At 42.4% G+C, this 27845-nt stretch overlaps 1 long non-coding RNA gene and 1 pseudogene across 1 annotated transcript in view; one reads left to right on the forward strand and one right to left on the reverse strand.

Moving 5' to 3' along the window:
* Positions 1-9118: 9118 nt before the first annotated feature.
* Positions 9119-27845, forward strand: part of LOC144341437 (uncharacterized) — a 39335-nt gene continuing 20608 nt past the window's right edge. The window contains exon 1 of the long non-coding RNA XR_013418361.1: positions 9119-9637. This is a non-coding gene — a long non-coding RNA (uncharacterized LOC144341437). The remainder of the gene's footprint in view (positions 9638-27845) is intronic.
* Positions 25529-25987, reverse strand: LOC696581 (non-histone chromosomal protein HMG-17 pseudogene; annotated as a pseudogene).

Consider the following 27845-nt stretch of genomic DNA (forward strand, 5'->3'; position numbering starts at 1 on the left):
TTTTTTTTTTTTGAGACGAAGTTTTCTCTCCTGTTGCCCAGGTTGGAGTGCAATGGGGCGATCTCGGCTCACGGCAACCTCCGCCTCCCAGTTTCAAGCAATTCTCTGGCCTCAGCCTCCCAAGTAGCTGGGATTACAGGCATGCACCACCACGCCTGGCTAATTTTGTATTTTTAGTAGAGATGGGGTTTCTCCATGTTGGTCAGGCTGGTCTCGGACTCCCGACCTCAGGTGATCTGCCCGCCTGGGCCTCCCAAAGTGCTGGGATTACAGGCGTCAGCCACCTCGCCCTGCCTAGTTACTTTTTAATAGCAACTTTAAAACAGTATCATTAAATACTTCACATATTATAAAGATATAAAGAATAGCATAATGAACATTTCTGGATTCACCACCTAGTTTAAGATTTAGAATGTTAAAAATAGAGTTGAAATTTAAACATGAACATTGACAGAATTTTTAGTAAAAAGTAGCTTAATCTCTACCAAACTTTAAAAATTTTTTAAAAGAGACTTTTTATGTATTTATTATTTTTTAAAATTATTATTATTTTTGTAGAGATAGGGTTTCACTATTTTGCCCAGGCTGCTCTTGAACTCCAGGACTCAAGCTTTTCCCCTCATCTTCGAATTAGGGGAAACAATAGCGCCTACCTCACATTAGTGTTTTGCCCTCTGCAATATGATAATAAATGCAAAAGAACTTTTTATGCACAGAAGATTGTAGAACAAAATGATTAATTCATTTTTAATCTTTCATCTCTCACTATTTGACTCTGACAGGTGCCATCCAGATTCCAACAGTGTCTTTTGGCTCTGAGAAGTCCAATACTACAACCCTGGTTGAGTTTGGAAAATACATTTATGAAGGTCAGCTGCAAATCAGGGGCAAGGGGTGGGTGGTAGAAATAGCAATGGAGACACCGTTCTTTTACCAAGTGATAACGAGTTTATTTTGCGACTGATCAGAGGACGATCTAATTCCCATGGACAGAGTAGAGACGTAGATTTGCTCTTGGAAAAACTAAGCCACCATATGTAGGGCAAAGATTGAGAGTTCATCCAGCCATCGCGTGAGAGTGTAAGCTCTCTCAAACTTTGCCCTAAGTATGTGTCATTCAATAAATGCTAAATCATCAAAAGGTAGAACTAGGGTTTCCTTCTACTTGTGCAACTGCCCAGAACTATGTTCCATGCTCCTCCCACCCCTACCTCCTTACACACCCCCACACACCTGTGCACATACACTCCATGTACTCAGGCCTACTCCAGATTCATTACTAACACATTTCTAGGCTTCTAGGCAGTCAACAACTTTGAGCTATAACATCAGTCCTTTTCCCTCATCCCCACCACCCATTGAGTACAGAACTGAGGACCGATGGGTCAGAGGAAAAAAGGATTCTTGGAACTCCTCCCTCTCCTTGTGAAAATCTCATGGAGAGTAGATTACCTTCCTAAATCTAATTAAAAACAACCCCTCCGAAGTTGTTGGAGGTGGGAGAAGCTGGTCTAGGAGCAGCAAGTAGCCCCCTCTCTAACACCCTGAGACAAATGGCTCTGGGATTAGCCATGCATGGTCGCTCGCACCTGTAGTCCTAGTTACAGGAGGCTGAAGTGGGAGGATCACTTGAGTCCGGGAGTTCAAGGCTACAGTGAGCTATGAATGTGCCACTGTGCTCAAGCATAAGTGAGAGTTCAAGACCTCGTCCCTGAAAAAAAAAAAAAAAAAAGAAGAAGAAGGAAAAAACAAAAATGAGTGGCTCAGGGATTAATGCCCAGTAGCCAAGCTGAGGCCAGGCTGGAAAGGCTGGAAGTCTCTACTAAATAGGAGATAAACGCAGGAAAATAAAAGTATAGTGACAGTGAACTAGATAAGCTAGGTGACAAGATAAAACCATATTCTTCTTCAGTTTTTGGGTATCCACAGAAGTATATGTGAATTCTTCCAAAAAGCCCAGAGAGAGAGAAAATCTATTTCTCCTATGTAGCTAAGGTCACTTGAATAATTGACCCTAGGAACATCTACACCTGCACACAGAAGTACGACCTTGTGCTAAACAGAATAATCTTTATGTTCACATAACACATACACTAGATGTGTAGCTTTTTAAAAAGAAAAATGTCTCTGGATTTTTAATATAATATCTAAATATAATTTGGTTAATGGGGCCTACCAATTTAATATAATAATTTAATATAATTTGGTTAATGAGGCCTCCTATGGTCAAAATTTAATGCATCCCTCATCTGCATAGCCCTTTAACATGTACTTGTGATAGCATGATATAGGTCTGACCAAGCCTGAGCTTGAGATAGTGACCATCTTAATAGTGAGTCCTTTTTTTTTGAGATGGATTTTTTCTCTTTTCACCCATGCTGGAGTGCAATGAACTTAAACTATACCCTAGAATAAATGTACTTAACTGGTATTTACAGACCATTCTACCTAACAATTCAGAATATACATTTTTTTTTTCATCAGCACATGGAACATTCTCCAAGATAGACCATTTGATCGGCCACAAAACAAATCTCAATAAATTTAAGAAAATCAAAATTATATCAAATACTCTCTCAGGCTACAGTGGAATAAAATTGGAAATTAGCTCTAAAAGGAACCCCCAAAACTATACAAATATGTGGAAATTAAATAATCTGCTCCTGAATGATCTTTGGATCAACAATGAAATAAAAATGGAAATTAAAAAATTCTTTGAACTGAAAGATAATAGTGACAGAACATGTTAAAACCTCTTGGATACAGCAAAAGCGATGCTAAGAGGAAAGTTCATAGCATTAAATGCCTACATCAAAAATGTGAAAGAACACAAATAGACAACCTAAGATCACACTTCAAGGAACTAGAGAAACAAGAACAAACCAAACCCAAACCCAGCAGAAGATAAGAAATAGCAAAAGTCAGAGCAGAACTAAATGAAATTGAAACAAACAAACAAAAAAGGTACAAAAGATAAATGAAACAAAAAGATGGTTCTTTGAAAAGATAAACAAAATTGATAGACCATTAGTGAGATTAACCAAGAACAGAGAGAAGATCCACATAAGCTCAATTAGAAACGAAACAGAAGATATTACAACTGATACCATAGAAACACAAAAGATCATTCAAGGCTACTATGAACACCTTTATGTACACAAACTAGAAAATCTAGAAGAGATGGATAAATTCCTGGGAATATACAACACTCCTAGGTTAAACTGGGAATAAATAGAAACTCTGAACAGACCAATAACAAGTAGTGAGATTGAAATGGTAATTAAAAATTTGCCAACAAAACAAAGCCCAGGATCAGATGGATTCACAACTGCATTCTATCAGGCATTCAAAGAAGAATTGGTACCAATCTTACTGAAACTATTCCATAAGATAGAGAAAGACGGAGTCCTCCCTAAATCATTCTACGAAGTCAGTATCACCCTAATACCAAAACAAGAAAAGGACATAACAAAAAAAGAAAACTACAGACCAATATCCCTGATGAACATAGATGTGAAAATCCTCAATAAAATACTAGCTAACTGAATCCAACAACATATCAAAAAGGTAATACACCATGATCAAGTGGGTTTCATGCCAGAAATGCAGGGATGGTTTAACATACACAAGTCAATAAATATAATACATCACATAAGAGAATTAAGAACAAAAATTATGTAATCATCTCAATGGATGCAGAAAAAGCATTTGACAAAATCCAGCATCACTTTATGTTGAAAACCATCAGCAAAGTCAGCATAGAAGGGACATGACTCAAGGCAATAAAAGCCATCTATGAAAAACCCACAGCTGATGTTACAGCAAATGGGGAAAAGTGGAAAGCATTCCCTGTGAGAACTGGAACAAGAAAAGGATGCCTACTTTCACCAATGCTATTCAATATTGTACTGGAAGTCCTAGCCAGAGTAATCAGACTAGAGAAAGAAATAAAAGACATCCAAACTGCAAAATAGAAAGTCAAATTGTCACTATTCACTGATATAATGACATCATATGATGACATAATTGTATACCTAGAAAACCCTAAAGACCCATCCATAAAGCTCCTAGATGTGATAAACGAATTCAGTAAAGTTTCAGGATACAAAATCAATGTATACAAATCAGCAGTACTGCTAGACAACACCAACAACCAAACTAATAATCAAATAAAGAACTCAACTCCTTTTACAGCAGCTGCAACAAAATTAAATACTTAGGAATATACCTAACCAAGGAGGTGGAAGATCTCTACAATGAAAACTACAAAAAAACTCCTGAAAGAAATCATAGATGACACAAACAAATGGAAACATATCCTATGCTCACAAATGGGTAGAAACAATATTATGAAAATGAGCATACTACCAAAAGCAATCTACAAATTCAATGCAATTCCCATCAAAATACCATCATCATTCTTCACAGAACTAAAACAAATATTAAAATTCATGTGGAACCAAAAATGAGCCTGCATAGCCAAAGCAAGACTAAATGAAAAGAAGAAATCTGGAAGCATCACATTACCAGACTGAAGCAGGACTAACTTGTCTGTCATAACGTGAAAGAGTCTTGGAAGATGTCCGGGGTCCGGGGTCTAAAACCCCTCGTGGCCTTTGGAACAGCAAGCTCTATGCCAAAGAGTGGAAGGCTGCCCTGACATGCCAAACTCTAAGCCCAGGGCATAAAACCCCTTGTAGCTTGTATGGAATCTGGGGCTCAGGGCATAAACCCCCTTGTAGCCTCTGGAATGTGCACAGACTTGTTGGTTCCTTGCTTCTTACTCGTAAACATGTCCTCCATTATCTCTAGCAGCAGAGCATATTCTATATGCGTCAAAGAAAATGCTAAACCATCACAGCTATGCTTAATGCACCACTACCTTTCTACCCCCATGTCCTCATGCCCTCACCTGTTTACTCCCACATCTGCACGTCCTCACCACCTGCTTCTTTTCTTGGTCACCAATAAATAGTGTGGGCTCCCAGAGCTTGGGGCCTTGACAGCCTCCAATCTAGCATTGGCCATCTGGACCCACTTTATGCACTTTTAACTTGTTTTTTCTCATTCCTTTGACCCTGCTGGACTTTGTAGTCCCCACAGCCTGGTGTTGGGCCTGATCACCCCAACATTTCTGGCACCCAACATGGGGCTACGAAGACCCCGGTAAAGGAATGCTAGAGTGTGTGGAAGTGGAGGACACATCAACAAAGGACACCCAAGGATGACTGAAAGAAGCTTGGTGGGTAAGCTGGGCACTCTGAAGAACAAGAGTAACAATGGGACAAAAAGAAAGTAAACATTCTGCTTATTTAAACTTTCTAAGGCATTTATTACTGAGAGGGGGTGTGAAAGTTAGTACTCAGAATTTATTAACACTCTTTAATACAGTGTAGCAGTTTTGCCCATGGTTCTCAGAACAAGGGACAATGGAGTTAGATGAATAGGAAAGAATTGGCAGAGGTCTAAAATAGGTGCATAAAAAAGGAGCCAAAATTCCAGTTTCTGTTTGGTCAGTGTTGTTTTTGATAAAGGCAGGTCTTGAGCCATTTCAAACAGATGACGAGGCAGATTCAGATGAGGAAGAGGCAGACAAGTGTAAAAAATTAACTTCAGATTCTGAATGTGAGGAACAGTGACCAGAGGAAATTAAAGAAAAGAAAGGGAAACTAAAACAGATATATTTTAGTAGCCCGTTGGTTCCACCTGCTGAATTAAGTGAATGGCCATCTTCTTCCTCTCCCTCTAATGGGCGAGAAGATGAATTAGCTGCAAAACTTACTACTCTGGTAGCTGCAACATTAAAACCTGGAGGAAGTGGTGATGCTATACAAAATTATATTTAGAAGGTTAGAGCTGAAAGAGACCTAGAAGCATGGCAATTTCCCATTACTATAATCCAGCAAGGAGGACAGAATATAGCTAATTGGGCCCAACTTTCCTTTTAAGTCATTAAAGGAATTAAAGCAAGCCATTAGTCAATATGGGCCAAATTCTCCTTTTGTACAAACTTTACTAAAAAATGTGACTCTTGATAATAGATTAATACCATATGACTGGGTACTTTAACAAAGTCTCTTCTCCCTCCATCTCAGCACTTGCAGTTTAAAACCTGGTGGGTTGATGAAGCTCAAACTCAGGCAAGAGAAAACACACAAACACAGCCACCTGTGCCTGTTTCCTTTGAACGGTTAATGGGGTTGGGCCCTAACTGGGGCTGATTAGACACTTAAGCAGTAATGGAGGATGTTGCTATTGTTCAGTTATGCACCGTGTGTTTACGGGCATGGGAAAAAATAAATGTTACAGGAGAAATATGTCCTTCTTTCAGTTCTGTCCAACAAGGACCTAAAGAACCATATACTGACTTTATTGCTCAGCTCCAAGAGGCTATGCGTAAAGCTGTAACTGATAAAACAGCTCAAGACATGGTAATACAACTTCTTGCATATGATAATGCTAACGCAGAGTTATTATAGAGTGAAGCTGCTATTAGACCTATGCGAGGGAAGGCTCATTTGACTGAATATATTAAGGCTTGTGATGGCACTGGGGTAATTTACATAAGGCTACTACTCTTTTAGCTCAAACTATGGCTGGATTAAAGGTGGGAAAAAATATGCCCCATTTCTCAGGCTCTTGTTTTAATTGTGGGCAATTTGGACACACAAAAAAGGAATGTAGAAAAGGAAATCAAAAGGCAAAAACTGTTACCATCAATCAATAGAATAGTCCTGGTGTATGCCCTGGTGTAAGAAAGGCAATCACTGGGCAAATCAATGTCATTCTAAATTTAGCAAAGATGGGCAACCTCTTTCAGGAAATGGGAAGAGGGACCCACCTTGGGCCCCTCAACAAACCAAGGCATATCCAGCACAGCCAGTGCCCTTACAAAAGTACAAAAATTGTATCCCGCCACAGCAGGCAGTGCTGCGTAGATCTTTGTAGAACAGTTCCCATTTTCTTACTTCCTGGGGAGCCACCAAAGAAGGTCCCCAGGGGAGTTAGGGGCCCTTTACCCTCAGGAACAGTTGGTCTATTGCTTGGAAGGTCTAGTTTAAATTTAAGAAGTGTCACTGTACATACAAGAAGAATTGATTCTGATTATACTGGAGAGATTCAATTAGTTATTAGTTCCTCAATTCCATGGTCTGCTTCCCCAGGAGAAAGAATTGCTCAATTTTTACTGTTACCTTATACAAAGCTAGGAAGTAGTACAGTAAAAGGAACAGGAGGTTTTGGTAGTAGTAACCTAGCAGGAAAAGCTATATATTGGGATAATCAAGTGTCAGACAAAAGACCTATTTGTACAGTAACCATTCAAGGAAAAGATTTTGAGGGGCTAGTACATACTGGAGCTGATGTTTCTATTATTGGTTTAAATCAATGGCCCCAGCATTGGCCAAAACAAAAGGCATCCACTGGCATTGTTGGAGTAGGGGCTACCTCAGAAAATTTCTGAAGTTCTTTAATTTTGCCATGCCAGGGGCTGGATGGCCAAGAAGGGATAATTCAACCTATTATTACACCTATTCCTGTCAATCTATGGGGTAGAGACTTATTACAACAATGGGGTGCTGAAATATGTATTCCTACGGATCAGTATAATAATAAGAGTAAACAAATGATGATAAAAATGGGATATCTCCCAGGGAAAGGACTGGGAAAAAATGAAAATGGCCAACCAGAACATTTAGAACTAAAAGGGCAAACAGATAGAACTGGACTAGGGTATCATTTTTCAGAGTGGCCATTGCTGAGCCTTTGGCTCCCATTCCTCTTGTTTGGTTAACTGACAAACGAGTTTGGGTGGAGCAATGGCCACTGAAACAGGGAAAACTGGAGGTTTTAAAAGAATTGATACAGGAACAGGTACAAAAGGGACATATAGAGCCTACTTTCTCCCCTTGGAATTCTCCTGTGTTTGTTATTAAGAAAAAATCAAGGAAATGGAGAATGTTAACAGATTTGAGGGCTGTTAATGCTGTAATTCAACCCATGGGCACATTGCAACCAGGGCTGCCTTCTCCAACAATGATCCCCAAATACTGACCTCTGATAGTGATAGATTTAAAAGATTGCTTCTTTACCATTCATTTAGCTGCCCAAGATTATGAAAAATTTGCTTTTACTGTTCCTGCTATAAAGAACAAAGAACAAGCGGACAGATACCATTGGAAAGTACTACCACAAGACATGTTAAATAGCCCAACTATTTGTCAAACTTATGTTGGAAAAGCTATTAAGCTAGTTAGAGAACAATTTAAAGAATGTTATATCATACATTACGTGGATAATATTTTATGTGCAGCTGAAACTAGAAAGGAGTTAATGCTATGCTACAAACAGTTAGAAAAGGCTGTGACTGCAACAGGGTTAATCATAGCCCCTGATAAAATCCAAACTTCTACTCTCTTTCAATATTTAGGAATGAAAGTAGAACAAAGTACTATTAAGCCTCAAAGAGTTCAAATTAGAAGAGATAATTTAAAAACTCTAAATGATTTTCAAAAATTATTAAGAGACATTAATTGGATTCATCCCACTTTAGGCATTCCTACTTATGCTATGTCTCACCTCTTTTCTACCTTATGAGTTGATTCTGATCTTAACAGTAAACACTCCCTGTCCAAAGAGGCGTTAGAGGCACTTCAATTAGTTGAAGAAAAAATTCAACAGGCACAAGTGACTCGAATTAACCCTATGCAGCCATAACTGTTTTTAGTTTTTCCTACTAAACATTCACCAACAGGTGTTATTGTTCAACAAGATGATTTGGTTGAGTGGCTTTTTCTACCTCACAATACAACGAAAATACTCACTCTGTACTTAAATCAAATCGCTGTACTAGTAGGACAAGCAAGGCTGTGCACAACAAAGTTAATGGGATATAATCCAAATCAAATTATAGTTCCATTAAACAAACAACAAATTCAGCAGGCTTGTATTAATTCCCAGGAATGGCAAATTAATGTGGCAGATTTTATTGGTGGTCTTGATAATCATTATCCTAAATCCAAAATATTCCAATTTCTTAAATTAACATCATGGATATTGCCTTCCATTACTCAAAAAACCCCTATTGAAGGGGCCATCACTGTTTTTACTGATGGATCTAGTAATGGAAAGGCCTCATTTGTGGGACCTCAACAACAAGTTTTTCAAACTGACTTTGCTTCTGCTCAAAGGGCTGAACTTATGACTGTGATAACAGTGTTAAAAACTTTTAAACAGCCAGTAAACATTGTTTCTGATTCAGCCTATGTAGTGCAAGCCACACAAAATATTGAATGTGCCTTAATTCAAAATGTGACTAATGACCAACTTAATGTTTTGTTTCATTCTTTACAGCAAGCAGTACAACAAAGGCATTCCCCTTTCTATAACACTCATATGAGAGCACATACTAACCTCCCTGGCCCTTTAACTAAACTTAATCAAAGGGCAGATAATTATATGGGGCAGAGGATTTGCTTGCGTCTCTCCAGATAACAATCAGGCACCTGTGTGGGTGCCCACCAAACATCTGAAGATCTACCATGAGCCACACCAGGAAGAGAGGACTCTGGGAAGAGCCAGAGCTCCTGATATGAGTGATGGCACAAATGAACATCTCAGAGACAAAGGAGATGACCAAGTATACTCGTCAAGCAGATCCTCCAACATGGGTGCAAATAAAAAAACTGGCACAGATGGCAGAGGGCAACTTGATGGCACAAAACAAACCAAAGACAACTAGTAATTTAATGGTGGCTTTGATGGCTGTGTTCACCATTGCTGCAAGTATTCCCCCAGTAACAGCTGAAACAAAAAAAAATTATACTTATTGGGCATATATTCCTTTCCACTACTTCTATGGCCAGTAACATGGTTAGACCCCCCCAATGGAGGTATACACTAATGATAGTTTTTGGACGCCTGGTTCTACTGTTGATAGAGGCCCATCTCACCCCCAAGAGGAAGGAACAATTATGAATATCTCATTGGGATTTGAGCATTTACCTATTTGCTTGGGAAAAGCCAATGGGTGTTCACCTCCTAGTCATCAATCTTTGCTGGCAATAATGCCTGAATGTAACATCTCCATAGCACAATTGCATATGCTTTCTGGTCTTAGTATTTATCACAATGATTATGCTTCTGTAACTGAAGTTACTGCCCTCAAAAACCTATCTGTAAAGTGGATTGGACATGGTGAGAAAAAATGAAGGCATTTGCTTTGGAAGACTGTATCACATGGAAAGCAAAGGTGTTGCATAATGATTCATATGGCGTCATTATTGATTAGTCCCCTAAAGGGGCATTTATGGGGCTCACCTCTCAATCTGTAAGTAATGGTCACCCTGCATCTAAACAAAATAATCAGATGGTGGACACTATAAGAAGTATAGCAAGAGATCCTATTATTTGGGCATATGGTGGTATAGTGGTCCCTCAGTCCCAAATGATATGGCCTGCTGTAGGAGCAGAACATGAGGAGTTACGGAAAATATTAACGGCACTAAAAAAAGATAAAGATTTGGAAAGGGAAATATACAAAACCAACCCAATATAGTCCTAATAACATGTTAGAATTGGCTCACAATGATTCAGTCTGGATACAGAGTTGTGTCCATCCACCTTTCCTGTTTGTAGTGGGGGATTTAAAACTTGATCTCCTTAATCATCATGTGACTTGTCAATAATGTAGATTGTTTTCTTGTGTGAATTCTTCCATGTATAACACTGATCATTCTATTTTAGTGGTAAGAGCCCGAGAAGGAGTATGGATACCTGTGAAGTTTTCCCATCCCTGGGAAGCCTCTCCTTCTGTGCATATTATTACTGATTCTTCAAAAGATTTTGAGGTGCTCTCAGCATTTCATTGCTACTTTAATTTTCATTATTATGGGATTGATTGCTATGTAAATAATTGGCAGAAAAATTTTACTCTGCTGTGGAATTACCAAAGTAATATAGATCAGAAACTAGCCGATCAAATTAATGATCTCCAACAAACTTTAATGTGGCTAGGAGACAGTGTAGTTAGTTTAGAATATAAAATGCAGTTACAATGTGATTGGAATACCTCTGATTTTTGCTTTACTCCTCATCTGTATAATGAAACAGAGCATGAGTGGGAAGAAGTTAAGAAACATTTAAAAGATCATACTAGAAATTTATCTTTGGATATTACAAAACCAAAGGAGCAAATATTTCAAGCCTCTCAGGCACATCTGACACTAACACCAGGAACTGAACTGCTTGAAGGAGCTGCAGATGGATTAGCAGCTATTAACCCGCTTAAATGGATCAAGACACTGGGAGGCTCTGTGATTTCAATGATTGTGCTTTTAATCTATGTTGTTTGTCTTTATATAGTCTGTAGATGTGGAATCCACCTCTGGAGAGAAAGCTGCCACCGAGGACAAGCAATGATAGCTGTGGTGGTTTTGCAAAAATGAAAAGGGAGACAAGCGCCCAACTATAGTTACCAAAAAAGCATGGCACTGTATTAAAATAGGTGTGTGTTCTGTCCCAGTGGAACAGAATAGAGAACCCAGAAACAAAGCCAAATATTTACAGCCAACTGATCTCTGACAAAGCAAACAAAAACTAAGTGGGGAAAGGACACCCCATTCCACAAATGGTGCAGGGATAATTGGCCAGCCACATGTAGAAAAATGAAGCTGGATCCTAATCTCTCACTTTATACAAAAATCAACTCAAAATGGGTCAAAGTCTTAACTCTAAGACCTGAAAACATAACAATTCTAGAAAATAACAATGCAAAAACTCTTCTAGACATTGGTTTAGGCAAAGAGTTCATGACCAAGAACCCAAAAGCGAATGCAATAAAAATGAAGATAAATAGATGGGACCTAATTAAACTAAAAAGCTTCCGCAAGGCAAAAGAAATAATCAGCAGAGCAAACAGACAACCCACAAAGTGGGAGAAAATATTTGCAAACTGTTCTTCTGACAATGGACTAATATCCAGAATCTACAAGGAACTCAAACAAATTAGCAAGAAAAAACACTTGTTTTGTGTTTGTTCTGTAAATCAGCAAGGAAAACAATCACATAATTTCATTAAAAAGTGGGTAAAGGACATGAATAGACAATTCATAAGAAGATACACAAATGGCCAACAAACATATGAAAAAATGCTCAACATCACTAATTATTAGGGAAATGTAAATCTAAACCACAAGGAGATACCATTTTACTTTTGCAAGAATGATCATAATTTAAAAAAACAAACAGATGTTGGCATAGATGTGGTGAAAAGGGAACACTTTTATATGGCTGGTAGGAATGTAAACTAGTACAACCACTATGGAAATCAGTATGGAGATTCCTTAAAGAATGAAAAGTAGGCCGGGCACGGTGGCTCAAGCCTGTAATCCCAGCACTTTGGGAGGCCAAGACAGGTGGATCACGAGGTCAGGAGATCGAGACCATCCTGGCTAACATGGTGAAACCCCGTCTCTACTAAAAAATACAAAAAACTAGCCAGGCGAGGTGGCGGGCGCCTGTAGTCCCAGCTACTCGGGAGGCTGAGGCAGGAGAATGGCGTGAACCCGGGAGGCGGAGCTTGCAGTGAGCTGAGATCCGGCCACTACACTCCAGCCTGGGCGACAGAGCAAGACTCCATCTCAAAAAAAAAAAATAAAAAAGAATGAAAAGTAGATCTAGATCTACCATTTGATCCAGCAATCCCACTCCTGGGTATCTACCCAAAGGAAAATAAGTCATTATATGAAAAAGACATCTGCACATGTATGTTTATAGTGGCACAATTCACAATTGCAAAAATATGGAACCAATCTAAATGCCCATCAAGCAATGAGTGGATAAAGAAAATGTGGTATATATATACCATGGAATACTACTTAGGCATAAAAAGGAACAAAATAATGGCATTAGCAGCAACCTGGATGGAGTTGGAGACTGTTATTCTTTTTTTTTTTTTTTTTTTTTTTTGAGACAGAGTCTCCCTCTGTCACCCAGGCTGGAGTGCAGTGGCACAATCTCAGCTCACTGCAACCTCTGCCTCCCAGGTTCAAGTGATTCTCCTGTCTCATTCTCCCAAGTGGCTGGGACTACAGGCACATACCACCACACATGGCTAACTTTTGTATTTTCAGTAGAGATTTCCACAACATTGCCCAGGCTGGCCTTGAACTCCTGACCTCAAGAGATCCGCCTGCCTTAGCCTCCCAAAGTGCTGGAATTATAGGTGTGAGCCACTGTGCCCGGCCACATAGTGAAGTTTTGATACATATAATGTATAGTGATCAGATCAGGGATATTAGCATATCCATAATCTCAAACATTTGTCATTTCTTTGTGTTGGGAACATTCAATATCCTCCTTTTAGCTACTTGAAACCGTATAGTGCGTTATTGTTAACTATAGTCTTCCTACAGTGGTATAGAACAGTGGTCTCCAACCTTGTTGGCATCAGGGACTAGTTTGGTGGAAGACAAACATGGGTGGGGGAGGGGGAATGGTTTCAGGATGAAACTGTTCCACCTTGGATCATCAGTTAGATTCTTACAAGCAGCATGCAACCTAGATCCCTTGCATGCACAGTTCACTATAGGGTTCGCACTCCTATAAGAATCTCATGACCCCGCTGATCTGACAGGGTGCTGCTCTCTCGTCTGCTGCTCACCTCCTGCTGTGTGGTCTGGTTCCTAACAGGCCACATACCAGTACCAGCCTGTGGCCCGGGGGCTGGGGATCCTTGGTATCAAATACTAGTACTTTTCCCTCTTATCTAGCCATAATCTTGCTTTTCAAAAGTTTTTATTTTATTTTGTTTTTTATTGATACAAAATATTTTACATATTTTTGGTGCACATTTTTTATTTATCTTTTTATTTTGCAGTTGCAAGACATATTAGAGTGAAAACAGAGCTCCCATACAAAGGGAGGGGACCCAAAGAGGGTTGCCCACTCCCAGCTTGAATGCTTGGGGTTTATATCCTAATCATTGTCCCTCCCCCTGTGCTCTCAGATGATAGATCATTTGACTATTTCTTTACCTCCTGCTTTTAGTCTAATTTGTATTTTAGGAGCCCTCTTTACTACCTGACTGGTTGGGTGTAAGCAGAGTTACAAGCCCTGTGTTTAAAGGTGGGTGCAATTATCTTCTCCAGCTAGACTTAGGAATTCTTAGTTGGTCTAGGAAGTCCAGCTAGTCCTGTCTTTCAGTCCCCCCTCTCAACATGAAAACCCAAGTGCTGTTGGGGAGGTTGGCTGACGACTGCTCTAACTACTTCCTGCTGAATTGGGGCATAGTAGCAGTCATGCAGTTGAGAGTTCCTCAGGAGGGGTGCCTTCGATGTCATCAACGTCGGAGCATGGGCTAGCAGGCTGGTCCAGGGGTCTGCAGTAGATCTTAGTCATGGACTGCATCTGAGGCTCCATTTGAAGAACCATTTGTAGTTTTACAGCTTCAATTCTGGAAGAGACAAACTTAACAAGGAGGTTAAAGATACAGGGATTGAAATGTATGGCCTGAAGTACAGGGGCATATGGGTGTGGGTGGTGAAAGTAGGGTTTCCTTTAGAAAAACTCCTATACAATGGGGCATCAATATTTCAGGGAAGCCGCATTCTCCATAGAAGTTCTTGGTAAGGGGAGGTACTGGTAGTACAGCGGCATAGAGGAGGTGCAGAGAGTGTGAAAGGGGGTAAGAGAACAGTAAAAAGAAAAATATGACAAGGGAGGGCCATGGGAATCTACGATTCTAGTTACTTTCCTCACGGTCGTTGCTTGAAGAGCAGGTGCAGATCCTCTAGAGGTTCACAGGAATAGCTAGTGTTGTCTCCTGGATTTTTGGATTCCTTTGGCAGTATCCAGTGTTTGACTCGAGTGTGATGTATCCAAGACTCCACTCCAGACATTTTAACCATGGTTGGGGTAGATAAAATGACTTTGTAGGGTTATCCCAGGATGTGTCTAGGGATGGGGAATTAGAGGGAAGGGACTTGACTAATACCATGTAACCAGGGTGGAATAATTCCTTTCCCTCCTCTTGGGGACAGGTTCCCTGTAATGTTTTAAGAGCTTGTTGATATTTGGCTAAGGAGGTGATGTCTGCAAATAAGTTGGCCATCTCTCGGTCAAGCACAAGGTCATTGGTTAGGAAGGGCTGTCCCTACAGCATCTCGTATGGGCTAAGTCCTGCTTTCTGAGGAGAGTTTCAGATTCTTAGTAAGGCTATAGGCAACAGAGCAGGCCATGCAAGGTGGGTTTCTTGGATTAGCTTTTTTAGATGTCATTTGAGTGTTTCATTCATTTTCTCGACTTTTCCTCAGGATCGTGGCCTCCAGGTGCAGTGTAAGTGATGTTGTATGCCTAATGCCTAGGATACTCCCTGGGTTACTGCAGCCTTGAAAGCGGGGCCATTGTCACTCTGTAAGCCTTGGGGAAGTCTGAATCTGGGAATTATTTCATGAATTAGTGCCTTTATTATCTCTTGGGCCTTTTCTGTTCTACAAGGAAAAGCCTCCAACCAACCAGTGAAAATGTCTACCCAGACTAGTAGATACTGAAATCCCTGAGATTTGGGCATGTGGGTCCTAGGTAATGGCCTGTTCTTTGTTCTCCTGAAGGAGCTTGGCAATAAAAGCAGGGGATTATTTCTTTGGCACACTTCATAGGCCCTGACTATCTGCTTGATAGTTTTGAAAAGGCCTGGTACAGTAAATAATGATTTGGCCATCTGATGGGTGCTATCAATGCCTAAGTGAAAGGTCTGGTGAAGCGTTTTAAGCAATTTCCCTTGGTTAGCTGCAGGCAAAAGTATTTTTCCTTCTTCAGTGGCTAGCCATCCTGAGGGGAGGAAACTATGTTCTTGTGGGGTTCCCCATTCTATTTCTTCTTCTGAGTACTGGGGCTTGGTTTCCCGGAGGGGGTTACCCCACACTAGGGGTCCTTCTATAAGCATTTCTAATGGAGGATCCTGCCTTGTGGCTCTTTTGGCTTCAATATCAGCTTGGCGGTTCTCTTTTATTTCCCTTTCCTTTCCTTTCTGATGACCCCGGCAGTGTAAAACTGCCACCTCTTTAGGTTTCTGTACAGCCAATAATAATCTCCTAATGGCTTCCTGATGTTTGATAGGCGTTCACTCGGAAGTTAGGAATTCCCTTTCTCTCCACATTTCTGCATGGGCATGGAGGACTAGGTAAGTATACTTAGACTCTGTATATATATTTACCCTTTTTCCTTCTAATTCTAGTGTATAATGGCTGCTGCTTTTGCTAGGATGTCTCCCCTAACAAAGGAGTGGGGCTTTCAGGCAAAATTAGAAAGGCATAAGAAAAGAGTAAAGTTCCCCAGTCATGACTTAGCGTCTTGGAGAGGTATTTAGTGACTGCCTGTCCTAGGACCCCTCAGACAGTGACAGATCTAGAGGACAGTTGTCTGGGACAGGAGAGTAAGACTGAGAAGGCTGCACCAGTGTCCAAGAGACAGTTAACCCCTTGGCCCTCAATGGTCAAGCATACCCGGCGCTCCGTGAGGGTGATTGCATGGGCTGGCATTTGTCCTGGGCACCCTTGGTCCTGCTGCTGGATCAGCTAGTTAGTGGATTCTGACTCAGAGGACCTTGATCCCCTGGGGCAGTGGGTCTTCCAGTGAGTCCCTTGACATAAGGGGCATGGATGAGGGGTGGCTTATTTCCATTTGGACAATGTTTTTAAAAGTGTCCTTGTAGACCACTCGGGAAGCAAGCCCTATTAGGCATTCAATTTGCCCAGCCTGGCCGGGCGCGGTGGCTCACGCCTGTAATCCCAGCACTTTGGGAGGCTGAGGCGGGTGGATCACAAGGTCAGGAGATCGAGACCACGGTGAAACCCCGTCTCTACTAAAAATACAAAAAATTAGCCGGGCGCGGTTGTGGGCGCCTGTAGTCCCAGCTACTCGGGAGGCTGAGGCAGGAGAATGGCGTGAACCCGGGAGGCGGAGCTTGCAGTGAGCCGAGATCGCGCCACTGCACTCCAGCCTGGGTGACAGAGCGAGATTCCGTCTCAAAAAAAAAAAAAAAAAAAAAAAAAAAATTTGCCCAGCCTTTCCCTTTTTCAGAGCCTCCAAAGTCAGCTTGCCTGAGGGCCCTGACTAAAGCGGTGGCTTTATTTTTTTTTTCCCGTTTGTCCCGTTCCACCTGCTCCTTCTGATCTCTGTTATAAAAAACAGAGGTTGCCAAGTTCAATAGGGTTTTTAAGTTTTGCTCCAGGCCTAAGGCAGACTTTTGAAGTTTTTTCTAATGTCTGCAACTGACTGAGTGATAAACTTATCCTTTAAGATTAGTTGGCCTGGCAGGGCGCGGTGGCTCAAGCCTGTAATCCCAGCACTTTGGGAGGCCGAGACGGGCGGATCATGAGGTCAGGAGATTGAGACCATCCTGGCTAACACGGTGAAACCCCGTCTCTACTAAAAAATACAAAAAACTAGCCGGGTGAAGTGGCGGGTGCCTGTAGTCCCAGCTACTGGGGAGGCTGAGGCAGGAGAATGGCGTGAACCCGAGAGGAGGAGCTTGCAGTGGGCTGAGATCCGGCCACTGCACTCCAGCCTGGGTGACAGAGCAAGACTCCGTCTCAAAAAAAAAAAAAAAAAAGATTAGTTGGCCTTCAGTAGAGTCAGGTGACAGAGGGTGTGATTACTCAATGCCTCCCTTAGTCTCTCCAGAAAGGCAGTAGGATTTTCTTCCTTTCCCTGTGTTATAGTGGACATCATTGAATAATTTATAGGTTTCTTTCTAGTTTTCCTTAGTCCTTCTAGCACACAAGTTAGCAAATGTCTGCAGCACCAATCTCCATGCTCTGATTCTGCGTCCCAGTGAGGGTCTACACTGGGAACTGCCTGCTGGCCTGTGGGGAATTGTTCGCTTTCTTCTGTTGTCATCCTATTATTGACCTGACTGAGATACCAGAGATTGCCAAACTCTGGGGCTGCAGTTATGGTGGCACTTCTCTCATTTGGGGTTAGTGTCTGATCTAGCAGTAACATTATATCTCTCCATGTCAGATCAAAGGATTGTCCTAACCCTTGTAAAACATCAGTATAGCCATCAGGGTTATCTGAGAATTTACCTAGGTCTTTTAATTTGCTTCAAGTCTAAGAGGGAAAAAGGTACATACACTCTTACTGGGCCGAATTCTCTAGAATACATCTTAGGGACATTTTTGCCCTGTAGGGAACGTTTCCCATCTGAAAAAAGAACATAGGGATGCCAGCACCGCTAGTCATTTTCCGATGAGCATTAGTCCTAGAGCGTCCTCTGTGGTCCTAATGCTTATTCCTTTCCAGGTGCAAAACCACCCATGGACCTCTGCTTATCGGATTAGCTACGCTCACTGATGTAGCTGTCAAAACACCTGTTTTCCTGCCTTTCTTGACCACGAAGAAAGGGGTACGGCTGCTGGATTCTAGTGGCCCTTTACCAGCGTGCCCAACATTGCCTTTATGCTCAGGAGTGAGTTCTAGAGCTGGGCTGGGTTCCTATTTCTTAACAACCCAGCTGCCTCATCAAGAGGCAGTCCCATAAACAACAGTTGTTATGCAAATTTGTTTCTGAGCAGGTGGAGGTAACATTTTTGAGTCAGGATTGAGATAGGTTTTTTTGATTCTGTAAGTATTTTAAGGCTTGGCTGAGTTCAAACAGCTTGCACGTTTGAGCAGACCAATTATTAGGCAATTTTCCTAACTCTGCTTCTACAAGAGTTTCCCTATCAATTACTGAATACCCATTGTGTGTGTGTGTGTGTGTGTGTGTGTGTGTGTGTGTGTGTGTGTGTTTTTCAGTCTCACCCTGGAGGAACCATCTATCATCCTGTCCTGAAGGGAGTTTCTCCTAGGTCTGGTCAGACCTTTGTATGGTAATTAAGATTTAAATCCCCTGTTAGGAAATCTGCTGGGTTAAGGAAATTTTCAGTGGTTAATGTTAAGTCATCTTTTTCTAACAGAATGGCCCCATACTTTAAGTTTTTTGAGTTAGTAAGCTACCTTTCTGCTTTTTTTACTTAGGATAATTCTGAACTGGTGAGATGTACTCACAGTGAGGTTTCCTCTAAAAGCTATTTTTCTACTTTCTTCTGTTAGCAAAGCAGTAGCCGCTACCGATTGAATGCATATGGGCCATCCGTGGGTTACTGGGTTAAAGGATTTTTGGTAGGAATGCTACGGGTTGTCAGTGGTCTCAGTGTTTTCAGGCTATGCCCTTGCTTACACTGACAACAAGTTGGTATTGTAGTGTTATAGGGTCCCAGAGAAGACCTTCAATTATCAATTATAGGTTTTAAATTTACCTTGGCTTTTAAAGGAATAGTGTACACTGTTTTTTCTTTAACTACTTGTATATCTCTTTCTCTCTCTCTTTGACTTTCTGTCTCTCTCTCTCTCTCTGACTCCCTCTTTGCCTCTGTCTCTCTGTCTCTCACTCCTCTCTTTGACTCCCTCTTTTTCTCTCTGTCTCTTCCTCTCTCTCTTTCTCTTTTTGTAGATGGATTTTGGGAACACAGCAGAAGGACGTTCGCTTATTGCCCCCATTTGCCACTATAGGAATATGTGCCTCTCTTTTATGTACTCAATTTGCTTTCATCCCGATCTGTTGTCATAGACCCAGTTCCAGTTGTTAAAGTACTGTGTCAACAGTTCTAAGGCCCTGGACAAGGAGCCAAGGCTTGGAGATTGTATTGCGGGGTGGGGGTGGGGGTGGGGGTGGTAATCTGGGTAGAAATGGGGGAGGAGAGCATCTTACACAATGGGAGAGCAATCCTCCTAGCTGTCAGGCCTCGGAGCCCAAGCTAAGCCATCATATCCCCTGTGACTGCATGTATACATCCAGATGGCCTGAAGCAACTGAAGATCCACAAAAGAAGTGAAAATAGCCTTAACTGATGACATTCCACCATTGTGATTTGTCCCTGCCCTACCCTAACTGAAAAGATATATTCTCCCCCGCCCTTAAAGGCACTTTGTAATATTCTCCCCATGCCCTTAAGAAGGCACTTTGTATGCCTATCCCAAACCTGTAAGAACTAATGATAATCCCACCACCCTTTGCTGACTCCTTTTTTGGACTCAGTCCACCTGCACCCAGGTAAAATAAACAGTCTTGTTGCTCACACAAAGTGTTTGGTGGTCTCTTCACACAGACACGTGAGACATTTGGTGCTGAAGACCTGTGTCAGCAGGACTCCTTTGGGAGACCAGTCCCTGTCCTCACCCTCACTCTGTGAAGATATCCACCTGTGACCTTGGGTCCTCAGACCAACCAGCCCAAGGAACATCTCACCAATTTTAAATCCAGTAAGTGGCCTCTTTTTACTCTCTTCTCCAACCTTTCACTATCCCTCAACCTCTTTCTCCTTTCAATCTTGGTGTCACCCTTCAATCTCTCCCTTCTCTTAATTTCAATTCCTTTCATTTTCTGGTAGAGACAAAGGAGACACATTTTATCTGTGGACCCAAAACTCCAGCGCTGGTCATGGACTCGGGAAGGCAGCCTTCCCTTGGTGTTTAATCATTGTGGGGATGCCTGCCTGATTATTCACCCACATTGCATTGGTGTCTGATCTCCGCGAGGATGCCTGCCTTGGTTATTCACCCACATTCCCTTGGTGGCGAGTCAATTGCGGGGATGCCTGCTTAGGCTGCTCATCCACATTGCAGCCCAGGGCTGCTCACCCCACCCCTTCTCTCCGTGTCTACACCCCTTTTCCACTTTCCTGGGGGGCAAGCACCTCCCACCCCTTCTGTGTCTCTACACTTCTCTTTAAACTTTCCTGCTTCACTACGGGCAACCTTCCACCCTCCATTCCTCCCTCTTCTCCCTTAGTCTGTGTTCTCAAAAACTTAAAACCTCTTCAACTCACACCTGACCTAAAACCTAAACACCTTATTTTCTTCTTCAACACCGCTTGGCCCCAATACAAACTCGACAATGGTTCTAAATGGCCAGAAAACAGCACTTTTGATTTCTCCATCCTACGAGACCTAGATAGTTTTTGTTGAAAAATGGGCAAATGATCTGAGATGCCTGACGTCCAGGCATTCTTTTACACATTGGTCCCTCCCTAGTCTCTGCTCCCAATGCGACTCATCCCAAATCTTTCTTCTTTCTCTCCTGTGTTCCTTCAGTCTCCACCCCAAGCTCTGAGTTCTTTGACTCCTTCTTTTCTATGAACTCATCTGACCTCTCCCCTTCTCCCCAGGCCTCTCCTCACCAGGCCAACCCAGGTCCCAATTCTTCCTCAGCCTCTGCTCCCCCACCCTATAATCCTTCTATCACCTCCCCTTCTTACACCCGGTCTGGCTTACAGTTTCATTCTGTGACTAGCCCTCCCCTACGTGCCCAACAATTTTCTCTTAGAGAGGTGGTTGGAGCTGAAGGTATAGTCAGGGTACATTCGGGGTACATGTGCCTTTTTCTCTATCAGACCTTTCCCAAATCAGCCAGTGTTTAGGCTCTTTCTCATCAGACCCCACTAAATATATACAGGAATTCCAATATCTAACTCAGTCCTACAATTTACCTGGAGTGACTTAAATGTCATCCTAACTTCTACCTTCTCTCCAGATGAACGGGAAAGAGTTTTTTCTCTAGCCCAATCTCACACTGACAACTGCCGGCTCCATGAACCAGACCTCCAGGAAGACATTAGAGCAGTCCCTAGAGAGGATCCCCAATGGAACTATCAGGCAGATTCCCCAGGTATAGGTAGGTGAGATTACATGATTTCCTGCCTAGTTGAAGGGCTTAAAAAAGCAGCGTACAAAGCTGTTAATTATGACAAGCCTAAAGAAACTACCCAAGGTAGAGACAAAAACCCAGCCCAGTTCATGGCCTGCTTAGCAGCAACCCTTAGACGCTTTACTGCCCTGGGCCCAGAGGGGCCAGAAGGCCGCCGTATTCTTAATATACATTTTATTACCCAGTTCGCTCCCAACATTAGAAAAAGCTTCAAAAATTAGATTCTGGCCCTCAAACCCCACAACAGGACTTAATTAACCTTGCCTTCAAGGTGTACAATAATAGAGTAGAGGCAGCCAAGTATCAATGTATTTCTGAGTTACAATTCCTTTCCTCCACTGTGAGAGAAATCCCAGCCACATCTCCAGCACACAAGAACTCCAAACGCCTTAACCACAGTTGCCAGCAGTTCCTCCAGAACCTCCTCCCCCAGGAGCTTGCTACAAGTGCCAGAAATCTGGCCACTGGGCAAAGGAATGCCTGCAGCCCTGGATTCCTCCTAAGCCAGGTCCCATCTGTGTGGGACCCCACTGGAAATCGGACTGTCTAACTCCCCGGACAGCCACTCCCAGAGCCCCTGGAACTCTGACCCAAGGCTCTCTGACTGACTCCCCAGATCTTCTTGGCTTAGTGGCTGAAGACTGACACTGCCTGATCCCCTCAGAAGCCTCCTGGACCATCACGGACACTTTGGGTAACTCTTACAGTGGAGGGTAAGTTCGTCCCCTTCTTAATCGATATGGAGGCTACCAACTCCATATTACCTTCTTTTCAAGGGGCTGTTTCCCTTGCCTCCATAACTGTTGTAGGTATTGACGGCCAGGCTTCTAAACCTCTTAAAACTCCCCAACTCTGGTGCCAACTTGGACAACATTCTTTAATGCACTCCTTTTTAGTTATCCCCACCTGCCCAGCTCCCTTATTAGGTGGAGATATTTTAACTAAATTATCCGCTTCCCTGACTATTCCTGGGTTACAGTCACACCTCATTGCTGCCTTTTGCCCCAGTTCAAAGCCTCCTTCTCATCCTCTCCTTGTATCTCCCCACCTTAATCCACAAGTATAGGATACCGCTACTTCCTCCTTGGTGACAGATGATGCACCCCTTATCATCCCATTAAAACCTAATCACCCTTGCCCCGCTCAATGCCAATATCCCATCCCACAGCAAGCTTTAAAAGGATTAAAGCCTGTTATTACTTGCCTGTTACAGCATGGCCTTTTAAAGCCTATAAACTCTCCTTACAATTCCCCCATTTTACCTGTCTAAAAACCGGACAAGACTTACAAGTTAGTTCAGGGTCTGCGCCTTATCAACCAAATTGTCTTGCCTAAGCACTCCGTGGTGCCAAACCCATATACTCTCCTATCTTCAGTACTTCTCTCCACAACCCCTCCATAACCCATTATTCTGTTCTGGATCTCAAACATGCTTTCTTTTCTATTCCTTTGCACCTTTCATCCCAACCTCTCTTTGCTTTCACTTGGACTGACCTTGATACCCATTAGGCTCAGCAAATTACCTGGGCTGTAGTGCTGCAAGGCTTTGCAGACCTCCCCCCTTACTTCAGTCAAGCCCAGATTTCTTTGTCATCTGTTACCTATCTTGGCATAATTATTCCTGAAAACACATGTGCTCTCCCTGCTGATCGTGTCTGGCTAATCTCCCAAACACCCAGCCCTTCTACAAAACAACTCTTTTCCTTCCTGGGCATGGTTAGGTACTTCCGCCTTTGGATACCTTGTTTTACCATCCTGACTAAACCATTATGTCAACTCACAAAAGCAAATCTAGCTGACCCCATAGATCCTAAATCCTTCACCATTCTTCTTTCTGTTCTTTAAAAACAGCCCTAGAAGATGCCCCCACGCTGGCTTTCCCTAACTTATCCCAACCCTTTTCATTACACACAGCCAAAGCACAGGGCTCTGCGGTCAAATTTCTTACACAAGAGCCAGGACTGTGCCCTGTAGCCTTTCTGTCCAAACAACTTGACCTTACTGTTTTAGGCTGGCCCCCAACCCCATGACATATCTCTCTGATCCACCTGACATTCACTCCATTTCCCCGTATTTCCTTCTTTCATGTTCCTCACCCTGATCACACTTGGTTGGTTTATTGATGGCCATTCCACCAGGCCTAATCACTACTCAACAGCAAAAGGCAGGCTATGCTATAGCATCTTCCACATCTATCATTGAGGCTACCACTTTGCACCTCTCCACTACTTCTCAGCAAGCAAAAATCATTGCCTTAACTCAAGCCCTCATTCTTGCAAAGCAATTACGTGTCAATATTTATACTGACTCTAAGTATGCCTTCCATATCCTACATGGATATGCTACATATTCATGTATTATCCTACATATCCATGCTGTTATATGGGCTGAAAGAGCTTTCCTCACTACTCAAGGGTCCTTCATCATTAATGCCTCTTTAATAAAAACTCTTCTCAAGGCCACTTTACTTCCAAAGGAAGCTGGAGTCATGCACTGCAAGGGCCACCAAAAGGCATCAGATCCCATCGCTCAGGGCAATGCTTATGCTGATAAGGTAGCTAAAGAAGCAGCTAGCATTCCAACTTTCGTCCCTCATGGCCAGTTTTTCTCCTTCTAATTGGTCATTCCTATTTACTCTCCTACTGAAGTTTCCACTTATCAATCTCTTCCCACACAAGGCAAATGGTTCTTGGACCAAGGAAAATATCTCCTTCCAGCCTCACAGGCCCATTCTATTCTGTCATCATTTCATAACCTCTTCCATGTAGGTTACAAGCTGTTAGCCCGCCTCTTAAAACCTCTAATTTCCTTTCCATCATGAATATCTATCCCCAATCCCCTAATCCTCCACTCTTGACTCCCTCTTGGAGTGGATAGATGATCTTTGCTGACAGGACACACTCCAACACTTTCACTCTGATGAAGTCCTGTTCTTTACTGTTATACTCGCTCTTACTCTCATTCCTGTTCTTATGCCACCCTCAACCTCTCCCCAGCTATCTCCACCACACTATCAATCTCACTCACTCTCTCCTAGACATTTCTTTTTTTTTTTTTCCAAGTCAAGCTGTATCCAGCTTTATTAAAGATACTTTCCATAAACAATAATGATATTTCAGGCAGAACATGGGCAGACAATTGTTAACAGTATACAACAACTTTCAAACTCCCTTCTTCAATGGACTACCAAAAATCAGAAAGCCACTATAAAACCCAATGAAGTCTTCATCTGATGCTCTGAACAGGGAAAGTTTAGAGTGACGGTTGACATTTCATATTTAGCATGTTGTTTGACAACTTTTCACAAGCCGACCCTGACTTTCAGGAAGTGAAATGAAAATGGCAGAATGTGTCTGAAGATCCACAATCTAGAAATGGAACCACTGCTGTTTTGACAGATGTTATCTCAGTGGCATCACTGGAAAGTCTAGATTGCCTGACACATTGGTAACCAATGACTGGGGGTCAGGTCCCAACAGATGTCTGGGCTTTAGGGAGTTAAGTCTATGCTGAAAGATGGAAAGAGAGAAGAGGACATAAAAACAAATTTGTTTTTCCATACCACAAGGCTTTTGTGTCAACGTGGCCATGTGTGTCAAACTCAGGGAATCCCTCCTACTGGGAACCAAGAGGAAGTCTCTCAAAACTAGAAGGGAAAGGTGTTTTCTCCACATCAATCCAGCTGTGGAGACATTCTATTAGTGACATATGCCCCTTCCCCCAAAAACAACAATGAAGTGTTCTGTGTGCTAAGCTCAAAAAAAAAAGTAAAACAAAATTCTGCATTTTTATAAAACTTGATAAAAAATAGTATTTCAAACTGTACAGTCACCAGAAGTACACAGTTATCAAAAATGCACACTTCACTTGGCATCTCCAGCATCTTCAGCTTTCTGTGCCTGGTCTGTTTTGGCATCTCCATTTTCTGCAGGGTTATCCCCTTCCTTGCCAGCATCAGCTTTTCCCTTTTTCCCTTTGGGTACCTTCTCTCCCTTCTTTGCAGGGGCCTTTTTAGGCTTGGGCTCTGGCTTTGGAGGAGCAGGTTTAGCAGACAACCTCGTGGATCTTCTCTGTGGTTCATGCTTCACCTTGGCTTTATCTCCTTTAGCATCCCCTTCAGCCTTTCTCTTGGGCATGGTGGTGATGGCGGCGGGATGTAGGTGCTGGATGCAGGATGCAGCGCGTGCGGGCTTTGGTCGGTCCGAGGGTCGTTCTTGCCTCTTCTTCTTCACACTGCTCCTCTCCTAGCCATTTCTAATCCTTCTTTAACAAACAGTCGCTGGCTTTGCATTTCTTTTTCCCCCATAATCGCTGAGGCCTCAATTTACTCCCTGCTGAAAAAGGAGGACTCTGTATATTTTTAAATGAAGAGTGTTGTTTTTACCTAAATCCATCTGGCCTGGTATATGACAACATAAAAAAACCTCAAGGATAGAGCTCAAAAACTCATCAACCAAGCAAATAATTATGAACCCCCTTGGGCACTCTCTAATTGGATATTCTGGCTCCTCCCAATTCCTAGTCCTTTAATACCTGTTTTTCTCCTTCTCTTATTCAGACCTTGTGTCTTTTGTTTAGTTTCTCAATTCATACAAAACCACATCCAGGCCCTCACCAATAATTCTATGTGACAAATGCTCCTTCTAACAACCCCACAATATCACTCCTTACCCCAAAATCTTTCTTCAGTTTAATCTCTCCCACTCTAGGTTCCCATGCTGCTCCTAGTCCCACTTGAAGCAGCCCTGAGAAACATCACCCATTATCTCTTCATACCACCCCCAAAAATTTTTGCCACCCCAACACTTCACCACTATTTTGTTTTGTTTTTCTTATTAATATATGAAGACAGGAATGTCAGGCCTCTGAGCCCAAGCTAAGCCATCATATCCTGTGACCTGCATGTATACATCTAGACGGCCTGAAGCAACTGAAGATCCACAAAAGAAGTGAAAATAGCCTTAACCGATGACATTCCACCATTGTGATTTGTTCCTGCCCTACCCTAACTGAAAAGATATATTCTCCCCCACCCTTAAGAAGGTACTTTGTAATATTCTCCCCAGCCCTTAAGAAGATACTTTGTAATATTCTCTCCCTGCCCTTAAGAAGGTACTTTGTATGCCTATCCCAAACCTATAAGAACCAGTGATAATCCCACCATCCTTTGCTGACTCCTTTTTTGGACTCAGCCCACCTGCACCCAGGTGAAATAAACAGCCTTGTTGCTCACACAAAGCCTGTTTGGTGGTCTCTTTACACGGACACATGAAACACTAGCCATTTACAAACTTGGGACTCTGGCAAGGGTGGTGGGGAATGGGTCCCACATAACTGCTCGTGTTGAGAGCTGTTTGCCTAAATTGGGGTAAGACTCCCTGGGTTCATAGCCTAGTTGCTTAAGGACACAGCATAGAGCTTCCTTAGATCCCTTTGGAGATACAACTTGCTCTAATACTTGGAGAGGAAACGAAAGTCTGAAGCATTAGTACCTAGGAGGCAGGGATTGGAGGAAGTAGATTCAGAGGTAAGGAGAATTTTGGGGCTACACTTTCAAGAAAGTCATGGTCAGGACCCAGGAGGTATGGGTCAGAAGGAGAGGTAGGGGTGCACACATGGGCGACTGTTGAGTAGAGACTTCTGGCTGTGCCATGATCTTAACTGGCCAATGCCAGTTCAGTATGACAGCTTTCAGCCTCTAGTTGGCCCTTGGCTTCCCCCAGGAAATTGTGAAAGTGGAAGCTATTTCCAGGCAGACCAATGTTCCCAACCCAGAAGGGTTGGGGGTTGTTAGAAAGCCTTTTTCCAGGAAGCCTCACACTTGAGTCTTAAGTCCAGCGGCCATGCTAATCATTTTTAACCGGCTGACAGGTGCCCAGTATTTTCCTCCAATTCTAAGGAAGGATAGGACAGAATAGCAAGTGAAAGTGGTACAATATTACTCACTGCTTTGGAGAATCCCCTTATGGTTGCCACCAAATGTTGCAGGTGGGTCTTTGTTCTGCACATGTATTTTTTACATCCATAGAATGTGTAATGATCAAGTCAGGGTATTTGGGGTACTCATCATCTTGAGTATTTCTCATTTCTATGTATT

This window comes from Macaca mulatta, chromosome 1, assembly GCF_049350105.2.
Source record: "Macaca mulatta isolate MMU2019108-1 chromosome 1, T2T-MMU8v2.0, whole genome shotgun sequence".
NCBI classification, from domain to species: domain Eukaryota; kingdom Metazoa; phylum Chordata; class Mammalia; order Primates; family Cercopithecidae; genus Macaca; species Macaca mulatta.